This window comes from Mustela putorius, unplaced genomic scaffold (genome assembly GCF_011764305.1).
Source record: "Mustela putorius furo isolate JIRA1106 unplaced genomic scaffold, ASM1176430v1.1 tig00000117_pilon_pilon_pilon, whole genome shotgun sequence".
NCBI lineage: Eukaryota > Metazoa > Chordata > Mammalia > Carnivora > Mustelidae > Mustela > Mustela putorius.
Window position 1 is genome coordinate 573,772 of NW_025421286.1, and position 13,099 is coordinate 586,870.

Here is a 13,099-nt window from a genome sequence, read left to right on the forward strand (position 1 = left end):
TATTTACTGCTAGCCATGTTTTCCTCTGATATTTCTTTCTCCTTAAAGTAGGTGTGGAACACTACATTGATTAAAAGAGAAATATATTCAATTGGATTTTAGTTAACTTTTTACTCCCAAATTTTCAAACAACTAAATATTATCATATAAAATGCCTGAGAACGGAGGGTGAACTTGGAAAACTTTCGAAATAAAGAAATAATAACAAAATGGTACGGTAAAATCAAAAATTCTGATACTTCACTAACATAATGTGAAATTATCCTTTAAAGGTAAAATGCTTATGAATTATTCACTAGAGACATGTCAAGAGAACTTTCAAATTGACGACTTCAAGTTAATTTTAAAATACAAATAAATGTTCCATATATTTTTGGTATAAGGCAGAGAAACAGTCTACAGAGTTCATTATTATGATAAGCATTACTAACATGAATGAGCAAAAGAAGGGTAAGGGTTGCTGAATGTTTTCAATAAAAACATCAGACATAGCTGTTAAAAAGTGGTCAACATATGCATATATACATACCTCTTCAGGCTCTAATTTACATTTATTGTATAATTTTATATTAAATTAATTTTTGAAAAAACTAAGCCTAAAATTCACCTCAGTAATAATTCAATAAGCAAATTCTTAAATTAATTAAGAAACAATACTCAAAAGTCTTTATAAATGAGGATTTCACTTAGAAGCTGATGTTTTTGTCCCTTTATTTTTAAAACAAATGAGAAGTAACTTAAGTGTTTTAAAGTGACAGTGAGAAGTGACTATAGGGGCTGGTATTAGCACAGCCAATTATAAGGATGTTGCACTCACCTAGGTGAGCAATACAGCAACTAAGGCGAAAGGAGGTAAGTCATGAACTTGTGCGGATGGCTCAGACACAAGATTCCAAGGTAGAGGCGACTGAACCTGTCAATTCTACTGGGTGTTTCAGCGAGAAAGGAAAGATGTCAAGAGTGACTCCCATCTGAGTCATGACCACTCAGTTAAGTCCAACTGGCCCTGAATGTCTGTTAGCCTACTTTCCGTTTCTGTCAAAGTGTGACGCTCTGATTCAAAGTTAACACTTCAGGCAATATAGTGGCCTAGGTGTAGAAAAGCAAATCAATGGCCCCAGGCTTACAAGGTGATATATTAGCTATTCTCAAATTAACGCAGTTTGCCGTGTCCTAGTCTTAGGCACTTTTGTTCTCTATACACTCTCACTAATTTATTCTCAAGGCTTCACATATCATTTCAGTCTAGTGTCTTCCTATTTTGGATTTTGTACTCAATTCCAACATGTGTGTATTTGGGGGAGGAGTTTTCCCTCAAGAACAAGGAATTCTCCAGACACCAGTTGGGTGTCCTCAATTCAACTCAATTCTGACACAATGTACCTAGAGATAACATCTGATCCCACAAGTTAAAGGCCCAGTCCTACAAGATTTGCACCCCCCCAACACACAGTTAGATGCCAATCTCAAGACCAGGTTGTTACTTGTGCTTCTGATCTATTGGCTACAGATCAGAGGTTCTTATAATTCCCTGCATGGGTTCAATTAACTTGTTACAACAGCTCACAGAACTAGGAAATATGTTTACCCACTAGATTACCAGTTTATTATAAAAAGATAAAACGCAGAAATGGTTGGGGCAAGGTATAAGGAAAGAATGCAGTGCTCCCATGCCCTCTCCTTGCATCTCCACACATTCACCAACCTGGAAGTTCTCTAAACCCTGTCCTTTGGGTTTTTATGGAGGCTTCATTGCAAAGGCATGACTGATTATATCACCAGCCATTGGCAACTGATTCAACCTCCAGCTCCATTCCCCTACTTAGAGGTCTGAGGGTTAGACTATAAATTTAAACCCTCTAATTGTATCGTTGGTGATCCAAGCAATCAGCACCCCATCCTTGGGTGGCAATGGAGGTCATGTTATTAACAAAAGACACATTATTAACAAAAAAATTTCCTCATTTAAGGAAATTCCCAGGGTTTTAGAATCTGTGCCCCAAACCAAAAAGACCATATATATTTCTTATTATAAATAACAAGGTCACACTTCCAAATTTATATCTCTCCCCCAAATCTTTCCTCTGAAGCCCAAATCTGATTTTCAGATTGTCTACTTCATGTCTCTTCTTGAATAACTCACAATAACCTCAAACTCAATACATTAAAAATAGAAAACTGCTATTTTCCTCCAAGCATGTTCTTCAAGTCTATCTGGCTTTGTAAATGTCACACCTACTCATTTGAGAGTCCATTTGGTAGCTCTATGTTAACTCTTGCCCTCATCTTACTCATCTGATCCATCAGTAAGTCTGGTCAACACTACTTCCAAAATACAAATGAAATCTATCATTTTCTCTCCAACTCCACTAACAAAAGCTTAATCCAAACACCATCATTTCCTGCCCAGACAGCTTTAATAGTTTACCCACTCTGCCTTTTGTTCCCTGCCAATTCATTCTTGAACAGATAACCAGACTGGTCTTTTTAAAACCAAAACTCTGATCAGGTTACTCCACCAATTAGGGTCTATAGGTGGCTTCCCACCATACTTGGAATACACATTCTTTACCACGGTCTGTAACAAAGCCTTGTCAGTTGGTCCCTGCTTCCTCCTCTAGCCTCATCTCCCGTTTCTCCTGATACCCTAAACCACAGCTCAGTATACTCTGAATGTTTTTACCTTCTTTCTGTTTTTCAAATATGCCAAGCTCCTTTCCTTGGCTTTGCAATGTGCTGTTGTTTCTTCCCAATACATTCTTTTCCCTGATTCTTTGTGTGGCTGTTTCCCTCTTATGTTTCAAGTTTTGGTTTCAGTGTCATCTCCTTAGAGAGATCTTTCCTGACCTCCATCCCAATGATATTCTTTATCTTAGAACCCTACTTGTTTCTTTTATAGCTATTAGCAAAATTTAAGATAAATTTTTTAAAAATTGATTTTGGTTCTGTCCCTCCAGGAGGGGAGATGTCATATTTATCTTGGCCACTATTTTATATATTTTAGAATTTACATTATATGTGTGTTACATGTACATACATGTATATGTAGTGTATGTACATGTATCAGTACCTGTCAGTTAGTGTGTTCAGGATAGTTGGTGAATGAAGGATCACCCAGGGTTAGCGTTCCTCAGGACCTCCTGGGATATATTTTAGAAAGCATACTGCTAGGATAATTGAAGGTCTTCTTTAAAAAAACTTGAACTCCTACATCTTCACAAGGCTAACTGGCCCTTTGAAGGAGATCTGCCAGGCATAATCCTATGATATATTCCTGAAAAGTCCAACAGATTCACTGCTTCTCCTGGAGATTTAAAATAGCAAAAGGGATAAGCAGAGGTTTAAGAATTCCCTGTGAATTTTGAGGGTTGGGAGGGCTCCTATAGGTGTGGAATTCAGATATTGCTAAGGAACCCAGCACCCGCTGTGATATGAAAAGGCACAGAATGACACTGGAATTCTATACTGTAAAACCTAAGTTAAGGACCTTGTGATGGTTAATTCTACCTGTTAACCTGAGTGGGCCACAGGGTGCTCAGATATTTATTTAACATTACTCTGGGTATGTCTGTGAGAGTGATTTTGGATGAGATTAACATTTGAATTGGTAGGCCAAGGAAAGCAGATTGTCCTCATTAATGAGGGTGGAACCCATCCAATCAGTGGAAGGCCTGACTAGAACAAAAAAGCTGGACCCCTCCTTCCAGTAAGGGGTAACTCCTCCTGCTCTTCACTGCCTTGAATGGGGACATTGAACTGAAACATTGGTACTTCCTGGATCTCCAGCCTCTTGGTTTTCAGATTGGAACTACACCATGGGCGTTCTTGAGTCTCCAACTAGAGGACAGCAGATTCTGGGACTTTTTAACCTCTATAATCAGGTAAGCCAAATTCCTTTTGTAAATCTTTCTCTTTATACACAGTTGGAAGCAGAATCAACATCTTCTTGGTTCTATTTCTCTGAACTCTAAATGACAGTGCTGGTTTAGTGTGCTATGGACAAAGGGATTGAGCTCTGAAATAAAGGCATAATTTGTTTCAATAATGAGTCAAGCCAGCATAAAACTGTAAGTATACTAATAATAGATGGTGCTTTTCTAATTCTAGCTATCACAGTTCTTAATACTGAACTTTTTGTATAGTGGGCTTGTTTAATGGGCTAGTTATTTCATAGCTTTGTTCTAAATATTTTTAAATCAAATAAAAGAGTGAAGATCAATCCTTACAAAATATATCAAAATTAAAACTAAATTATGCCTATTAAACAGGTGCTAATGAATGCATGATGACATTTACTAGACAAAATAATTTACAAACTTCAAGGTCTGGTCTCCAAATACATAGAAATTGGAGAGGGCAGGAATTAGTTTTAAAGCATACCTCTTGAAACTGTTAATTAAAAAATAGTTACCTATCAACATATTGCCCTATTTTTAAAAGAAAATCTAATTTTGGAAGATAAAGTGCATTTTAATTTATATACCATGAGTCATACAACTTTTTAAAATGTTGATTATTAGTGTTTAAAAATTATTTGGATGCCTTAACATATTCACTCCAAATTATATTATATTTAGGGTATATCTAAAGGTGAGATCTCAACCTAATATTAACCATTTCGTTAACTAAAAACCTTAACTCTTTCCTGCACACACAGACCAAAACTACTTTGTGGTAAGACCAACGGCTAGATTTCACTGTTCTGATTCATGTATGTTACTTCACATGCGCATGACTGGTTTGAAGAACTATTTTTTAAACTGTCTGAAACTCCATCTAAATCTTTAACGGATGGGCTCTTGATAAAGTAAAATAGTTCTCTAACTAGAAAAAAACCCTTCAAGTAAATACTGTTTAAATATTACAAAACTCTCTTATGTGAGTTTAAATACCGACTATCAAAAGACTTGGAACTCTTCCTAGTTTTAATTTAATTAAGTTTCTGGATTTCACTAATAGTTTGATATGGTGACCACACATTCCTAACTCCTCCATTTCATTCCCTTCTACTACCCTTCAGTGTCTTTCTCGCTTTTCAACAGAGGATAAATAGTTTAAAAACATGCCCAAATCAGTATAGTATACTCAATTTTTAAAATAATTATAATTATTAACTAATAATCATAATTATAATTACTAATTATAACTATAATCTCTTAAAGGCTTAAAGATACAGATAGGTAAAAATACCATAGGCATATCCAACAACTAATGTTTCACTAAAATACTCCAGATGAAAATCTTAGGAATTTTATGAACTCTAAAAAACTCAAGATAAGGCAACTACTATCTTTGTGTGGTAGGCGACTTACAGCAATCAATCTGGAAGGAAGAAACACTGGACTGGAAACAAATAAGTAGGTCTAAAATCCATTTCCTAAGGTACTAATTCTTTTGATGAGTGAATCCATCTAGACATTATTCAGTATGAAACAGTCCACTATTTCTTTTTTTTTTAAGATTTTATTTATTTATTTGATAAAGAGAGAGATAGAGAGCACACAAGCAGGGGGAGCAGCAGAAGGAGAGAGAGAAGTAGGGTTTCTGCTGAGCAGGGATCCCAGTGCAGGGCTCAGTCTCAGGACCCTGGGATCATGACTTGAGCCAAAGGCAGACACTTAACCAACTGAGCTACCCAGGCACCCCAACAGTCCACTATTTCTTAATGCTACTAAACTTTATTCTCTGAACACCTATTATGTGCCAGGCCAATACAATTTTAAATACTGGAATAAATATGCATTCTAAATAATAAGATTAAATTTTCATTTACCTGCTGGACACTGTTATAAGCACTTCACTGACATTAACTTGTTTAATCCTCAAACCTGACCTGTGCAATCAGGCACAGAGTAATAAAGTTATTTGCCTCAAGTCGCAGCTAATAAGTGATATATATTGGACATTTCTATTTAAACACTAAAATTAGTGTTCTGTAAAAGAGCTATCTATTAACACAATCAACCAAGGCACTGATATGGAAGCAGCTAACCTTTCCAGTCCTCATGAGCCATCAGGATTAGAGACGAAGCAGATAGGAAGAGGAAGTTATGACACAGTATCAGTGGTGTGGCTGTTCTATACCATGGCAGAGGGCAAGAACCCCAAACCTGTCCTCAGCACATAGAGCCACACAACTCTCATGTGGCTGAGAGGAATAAAAATGCAAAATGATACAGACATGTGTGAAAGCAGAATGTTGAAAAAAAACTTTTTACAGGACACCAGAAAAACTGAAATTAAAGCATTTTTTCTTCCTCAGACTGGGAGGAGCTAAGATTAAAGTGTACTAAGGAGCTAAGAATAAGGGGATACTAAGATTAAAGTGTACCAGAAGGAATCTAGGCCTGTATGGCACCTCAGCACAACTAGATAACTATCAAATCATTCTGAATACCCAAGAAATCAACCTAAGGTCTGACAGAAAAAAACTTTTTAATTGGAGGGAGAGAAAAGGCCAAATTGAGAAAGACGGGAATTGTGGTGGCATGATTTGTGGGAAGAAAAGGATCACAGGTATTGCTGAGGGGAAGGAGCCCTACTCACAGAGAAAGGAGAGAGAGAAGAGCATACAGGGAAATGCACAAGGACAACACTTCCCCAAAGCCATTAGCTGGAAAAACGAGAAGGGCTGAAGAGAGGCTGATTTTTTTTTGAGTTTCTGCAACCAGTAGGGCTCAGAGACTGGAGTTCAAAGGTCAGTAGGCTTGGCTGAGATAGAGATCCTAGTCCTAGAGAGAAGGCAAGCAAGCAGACGAGGGCAGACAGCACAATCCAACGATCACCTAAGGTACATGGGGGAGAGATTGTTCACTCTTCTTGGAGCACATCTGTGAGAGGTGGCATTCACAGAGATATCTCTTGGAGGACAAAAGAGCTGCAGAGCGCCATTTCTTCCCCGCCACCACCCCACCCCCGGCCTAGGCACTAAGGGTAGAAAACCTGCACACTGGCTGTTTAGCCTCTGCTCCAAATCCCATGCCCCTGCACTCTAGCATAACTGCCCCAGAGCAATGAGACCCCCCCCCCCAAGAAGACGTGCTCAGAACCCGCTATAGCATGACCTTAAAGTTTGGAGTTTCAAAAGTTACCAGACTTGGATGGGATATAACCCAAAGTGCACTGTGCTGCTCCAGGCAGGCAAGCAACCTGGAGATAGAAAGAGAGAAAACAGCGATCTGAGAAACACTAGGGATGCATAAGAGGAAATTATTCACTCTTCTGGAAGTGTTTCCCTGGGAGCAGCAAGCACAGAGACCCCTCTCTAGGGACAAAGGAGCTGGCTGGCACCATTTCTTTCCCCCATCCTTCAGCATAAACCAATTTAAGTAAACAGCACAATGCCAACACTGGCTGCCTAATCTGCTTATACCAAGTCTTATTCCCTTGCATTCTGCTGATACTGCTTTCCTCAGAGAAGGAGGCCCTTTCCCAAAAGACCAGCAGAAAACCCCTGTACCACATCTACTAACCATGGAGTTCTGAAAACTTCACTTGTAGTGGAAATAGCATCAGGTCTCATTTAACAAGAAGACCAGAGCACACCTAGTTAAAAACTTGCCATACTCTGGCCAATGTCCAAACACTCCCAAACACAGTAGCAGAATGCATGCAGCATATATACCAGAGATGCTTCCTGAAGCACCAGGCCCTGGACACTGTATGACCTCTTCTTCCTAAAGCTCTCAATATCAGGAAACACAGCAAGATTTTCTAATATAGAAAAAGACAGAGACCTAGACAAAACAAAAAAACAGAGGAATTCGTCCTAAAAGAAAGAACAAAAAAAGGTCACAGGCAGAGATCAAATCAAAAAAGGTATAAGTATATGCCTGATGCAGAATTTAAAAAAACAGTTATAAGGATAATCACTGGGCTTGAAAAAAGAATGAAAGATATCAGGGAGATGCTTACCACAGATATAAAAGAATTAAAAAAAATGAAAAATGTAATAACTGAAATTCAAAACAGACTGGATGTAATGACTGCAAGGATTGAAGAAGCAGGGCAATGAATAAGTGATACAGAAAATAGTACAATGGACAATAATGAAGCCAAACAAAAGAGAGAATTATGGATCACAATAATAGGCTTAGGGAACTCCGTGAATTAATCAAACATAAAAACATTCATATCATAGGAGTCCCAGAAGAAGAGAGAGGAAAGTGGGCAAAAGGTTTATATGGGGAAAAATAATAGCTGAAAACTTCCTTCATCTAGAAAAGAATAGAGACATCCAAATTCAGGAGACACAGAGAACTCCCTCAAAATCAACAATAGCAGGCCAACACCAACATATTCCACAGTTAATTTGCAAAATACAGTGATAGAGAAAAACTCTTGAAGATAGCAAGACAAAAGAAGTCCCCAACTTACAACAGAAGACCTGAAGGGTAGCTGCAGAACTCTCCACAGAAACTTGGCAAGCCAGAAGACAGCGACATTCAATGTGGTGAATGGGAAAAATCTGCAGCCAAGAATACTCTACGCAGCAGGATACATAACAAGCTTCCCAGATAAACAAAAACTAAAAAGGACTTCATGACCATTAAACCATCCCTGCAAGAAATATTAAAGGGGACTTGTTGAGTGGGAAGGAAAGACCAAAAGTGACAATGACTAGAAAGAAAAAGAGAAAATCTCCAGAAAAAAAAAAAAAAGACAAAACAGGAATAAAGTGGCACTATATACATATCTATCAATAATAATTCTGAATGTAAATGGACGAAATGCTCCAATCAAAAGACACAGAATGTCAGAATATTAAAAAAAAAAAAAAAGTCCCATGTACATGCCGCCTATAAGAGACTTATTTAGACCTAATGACACCTGCAGATTCAAAGTAAGGGGAAGTTCAGTGGAATTCTACCAAACATTTAAAGAAGAATTAATACCTAGTCTTCTGAAACTGTTTCAAAAAAATAGAAATGGAAGGAAAACTTCCAAACTTACTCTATTGGACCAGGATTATTTTGATCCCAAAGCCAGACAAAGACCCCATGAAAAGGGAGAATTACAGACCAATATCCCTAATGAACCGATTCTAAAATTCTCAACAGGACACTAGCTAATAGGATCCAACAGTAAATTAAAAGGATTATTCACCACAACCAAGTCGGATTTATCCCTGGGCTACAAACTGTGGTTCAACGTTTAAAAATCAATTAAGGTGATATACCACATTAATTAAAAAAAAAAAAAAGGACAAGAACTATATGATCTTCTCGATACATGCAGAAAAAGCATTTGACAAAATCCATCATTCTTTCTTGACAAAAACTCCCTGCAGTGTAGGGATAGAAGCAACACAACTCAGTATCAAAAAAGGCATATGCGAAAAACACACAGCAAGGGGCGCCTGGGTGTCTGCTTCTGGTTTAGGTCATAATCCCTGGGTCCTGGGATCAAGCCCTATGTTGGGATCCCTGTTCCGTGGGGAGCTTGCTTCTCCCTTTCCTTGTGGCTCATGCTTCATTATCTCTCTCTCAAATAAACAAGTGAATAAGTCTTTAAAGAAAGAAAGAAAGAAAGACCCATAATGAATATTATCCTCAACAGGGAAAAACCGAAACCTTTTGTCCTAAGATCAGGAACACGACAGGGATATCAACTCTCATCACTCTTGTTCAACACAGTACTGCAAGTCCTAGCCTCAGCTATCAGAAAACCAAAAGAAATAAAAGGCACCCAAATTGGCAAAGAAGAAGTCAAACGCTCACTCTTCACAGATGCCATGATACTTTATGTAAAAATCCTGAGATATTCCACCCAAAAATTGCTATAAATGATACAAAAATTGAGCAAAGTCACAGGATATAAAATCAATGCACAGAAATTAGCTGCATTTTTATACACTAATAATGAAGCAGAAGATAGAGAAATCAAGGAATAAATCCCATTTACAACTGCACCAAAAACCATAAGATACCTGGGACTAATCCTAACCAAAGGTAAAGGGTCTGTACCCTAAAATCTACAGAATGCTTATTAAATTGAGGAAGGCACAAAGAAATGGAAAAACATTCCATGCTCTTGGGTTGGTAGAATAAATATTGTTAAAATGTCTATGCTACCCAGAACAATCTATACATTCAATTCAATCTCTATCAAAATACCATCAATATTCTTCACAGAGCTAGAACAAACAATCTTAAAATTTGTATGGAATGAGAAAAGATCCTGAGTAGCCATAGGAATGTTGAAATCAAAACCAAAGTTAGAGGCATCACAATTCCTGATGTCAAGTTGTATTACAAAGCTGTCATTATTGTGTGGCACAAAAACAGACACATAGATCAATGGAGCACAAGAGAGAATCCAGTAATGGACCCTCAACTCTATGTCAACTAATCTTCAACAAAGCAGGAAAGAATATCCAAGGCGGGGGAGGGGGGGACCAGTCTCTTCAACAAAGGGGATGAAATTGGACAGCCACATGCAGAAGAATGAAACTGGACCACCTCCTTACACCATACACTAAAATAAAATCAAAATGGATGAAAGACCTATATGTGAGACAGTAATCTGTCAAAATCCTAGAGGAGTTGGGATGCCCTGGTGGCTCAGTTGGTTAAGACACTGCCTTCGGCTCCGGTCATGATCCCAGAGTCCTGGGATTGAGTCCCATATCGGGCTTCCCCTGCTTTGTGGGAAGCCTGCTTCTCCCTCTCCCCCTGGCAGTGCTCACTCTCTTTCTCCTTCTCTCTCTCTCTGTCAGATAAATAAATAGAATCTTTAAAAAAAAAATCCTAGAAGAGAACACAGGCAGCAACCTCTTTTACCTCGGCTGCAGGAACTTCTTGCTAGACAGGTCTCCAAAAGGCAAAAGAAACAAAGGCAAAAATGAACTATTGTGACTTCATAAGGATAAGAAGTTTTTGCACAGCAAAAAACAGTCAACAAAACTAAAAGGCAACCTATAGAATGGGAGAAGATATTTGCAAATGCCTTATCAGATAAAGGGCTAGCACCCAAAAATCTTATAAATAACTTACCAAACTCAATACCCAAAAAAACAAAACTAAACTAAAATCCACTGAATGAATGGGTAGATGAACAGACATATCTCCAAAGACATACAAGTGGCAAACAGACACATGAAAAAATGCTCAATATCACTTGTAATCAGGCAAATACAAATCAAAACCACAATGACATACCACCTCATACCAGTCAGAAGGACTAAAATTAACAAGTCAGGAAATAACAGATGTTAAAGGATATGGAAAAAGGGAACCCTTTCACACTGTTGGTGGGAATGAAAAGTGGTGCAGCCACTCTGGAAAACAGTATGGAGGTGCCTCAACAAGTTAAAAATCGAGCTACCCTATGACCTAGCAATTACACTACTAGGTATTTATCCAAAGGATACAAAAACACAGTGACTCAAAGGGGTACCTGCATCCCAATGTTAATAGCAGCAATGTGCACAATAGCCAAAATATGGAAAGAGCCCAGATGTCCATCAACAACTGAATGGATAAATAAGATGTAATATATATATATATATACAATTGAATATTACTCAGCCACCAAAAAGAATGAAATCTTGCCATCTGCAACAACATAGATAGAAAAAGAGGGCATTGTGCTAAGTGAAATAAGTCAGTCAGAGAAAAGCAACGTACATGGAATTTAATAAATAGAACATGAACATAGGGGAAAGGAAGGAAAAATAAAATAAGATGAATATTGAGAGGAAGGCAAATGATAAAGAGACACTCTAGGAAACAAACTTGAGGGTGCTGGAGTTGAGGTGTTTGGGAGGAAGGGATAACTCAGCCATGGGCATTAAGAAGGGTACTTGTAATGAGCACTTGGTGTATGCCACTGATGAATCATTAAATTTTACCTCAGAAACTAAAAAGAAAAGAAAAGAAGAAAAATAAAAGAAAAGAGAAAGAACAAACAGAAAAGAAAGTGAGGGGATGGAAAATCATTTTTCAGGCTAACGGACATCAAAAGAAACTCTGAGCAGCCATACCTATAGCAAATATACTAGATTTTAAACCAAATACTGTAATAAGGGGTGAAGACAAGCACTATTTCATAATAAAGGGGTCTATCCAACAAGAAGATCTAACAATTGTCAATATTTATATGACCAACATGTTTAAATACATAAAACAATCACAAACATAAAGGAACTCTCTGATAATAATACAATAATAACAGGGCATGTTAACGGCCCCACTTACATCAATGGACAGATCATCTATGCAGAAAATCAAAAGGAAGCAATGGCTTTGAAAGACACACTGGACCAGATGGACTTAAAAGATAAATTCAGAAGTTTCTATCTTAAAGCAACAGAATACACATTATTTTCAAGGACTTGGGACATTATCCAGAATAGATTTTATACTAAGTCACAAATCAGGCCTCAACAAGTACAAAAAAAGAGACAAGATGGCGGGGAAGCAGGAGGAGGCGCCCTTTCAACCTGTACCCTAAAGTGAGCTGATTACCTTCCAAAGAACTCTGATCACCCACAAAATCAGCCTGAGATCAGAATTATACACGTCTGGATCTCTACCGGAGCAGAAAATGCCAGTGGGCAGGTAAAGCGGAGTGGGAAAGTCGGACTGATATCAGAAGATAAACAAAAGGGGAAGGAAGCCACCAGAGGCGACCCTTTGGAAAGTAATATCTCAATACGAGAGTGCCCTGCGCCAGGGGACCAGCATTAAACTCCGGAGTCTGGTGGAAAGCACCAAAAAGAACAAAGGATCACGGGGGGGGGGGGGGATTGCAGGAATGGGGTGTTAGGGTCAGGGGCTTAAGTCTCCAGACCCAGGACAGCTACCCCTGCCGCAGAGCCAGAGAGAGTGCTGCAGAGAAACCAGGTCTTGGTCCCTGAACCACCAGCGCACCTGAGAGTGCTTGGCACCTGGCTCCTGTGAGGGGATGGGAGCCTCGCCAGCCAGCAGAAGCATAGCCTTTTTGCAGTCCCCATGCCAGTGCCCTGCCGTGCCATCAGAGTCTGTGTCTTACCCCGCACCCTCCCCTGAGAGAGGTGCACACAGACGCCAGCTGGGTACTCTCGGACCTGAAAGACCAGGCACTCCCAGCCAGGCCAGCGAGAAAATCTCAGTGTGCG

The 13,099-nt window shown here is 38.7% G+C and overlaps 1 protein-coding gene across 1 annotated transcript in view; it reads right to left on the reverse strand.

Moving 5' to 3' along the window:
- Positions 1 to 13,099, reverse strand: part of EXOC2 (exocyst complex component 2) — a 283,158-nt gene that overhangs the window by 119,398 nt on the left and 150,661 nt on the right. The window lies entirely within an intron of this gene.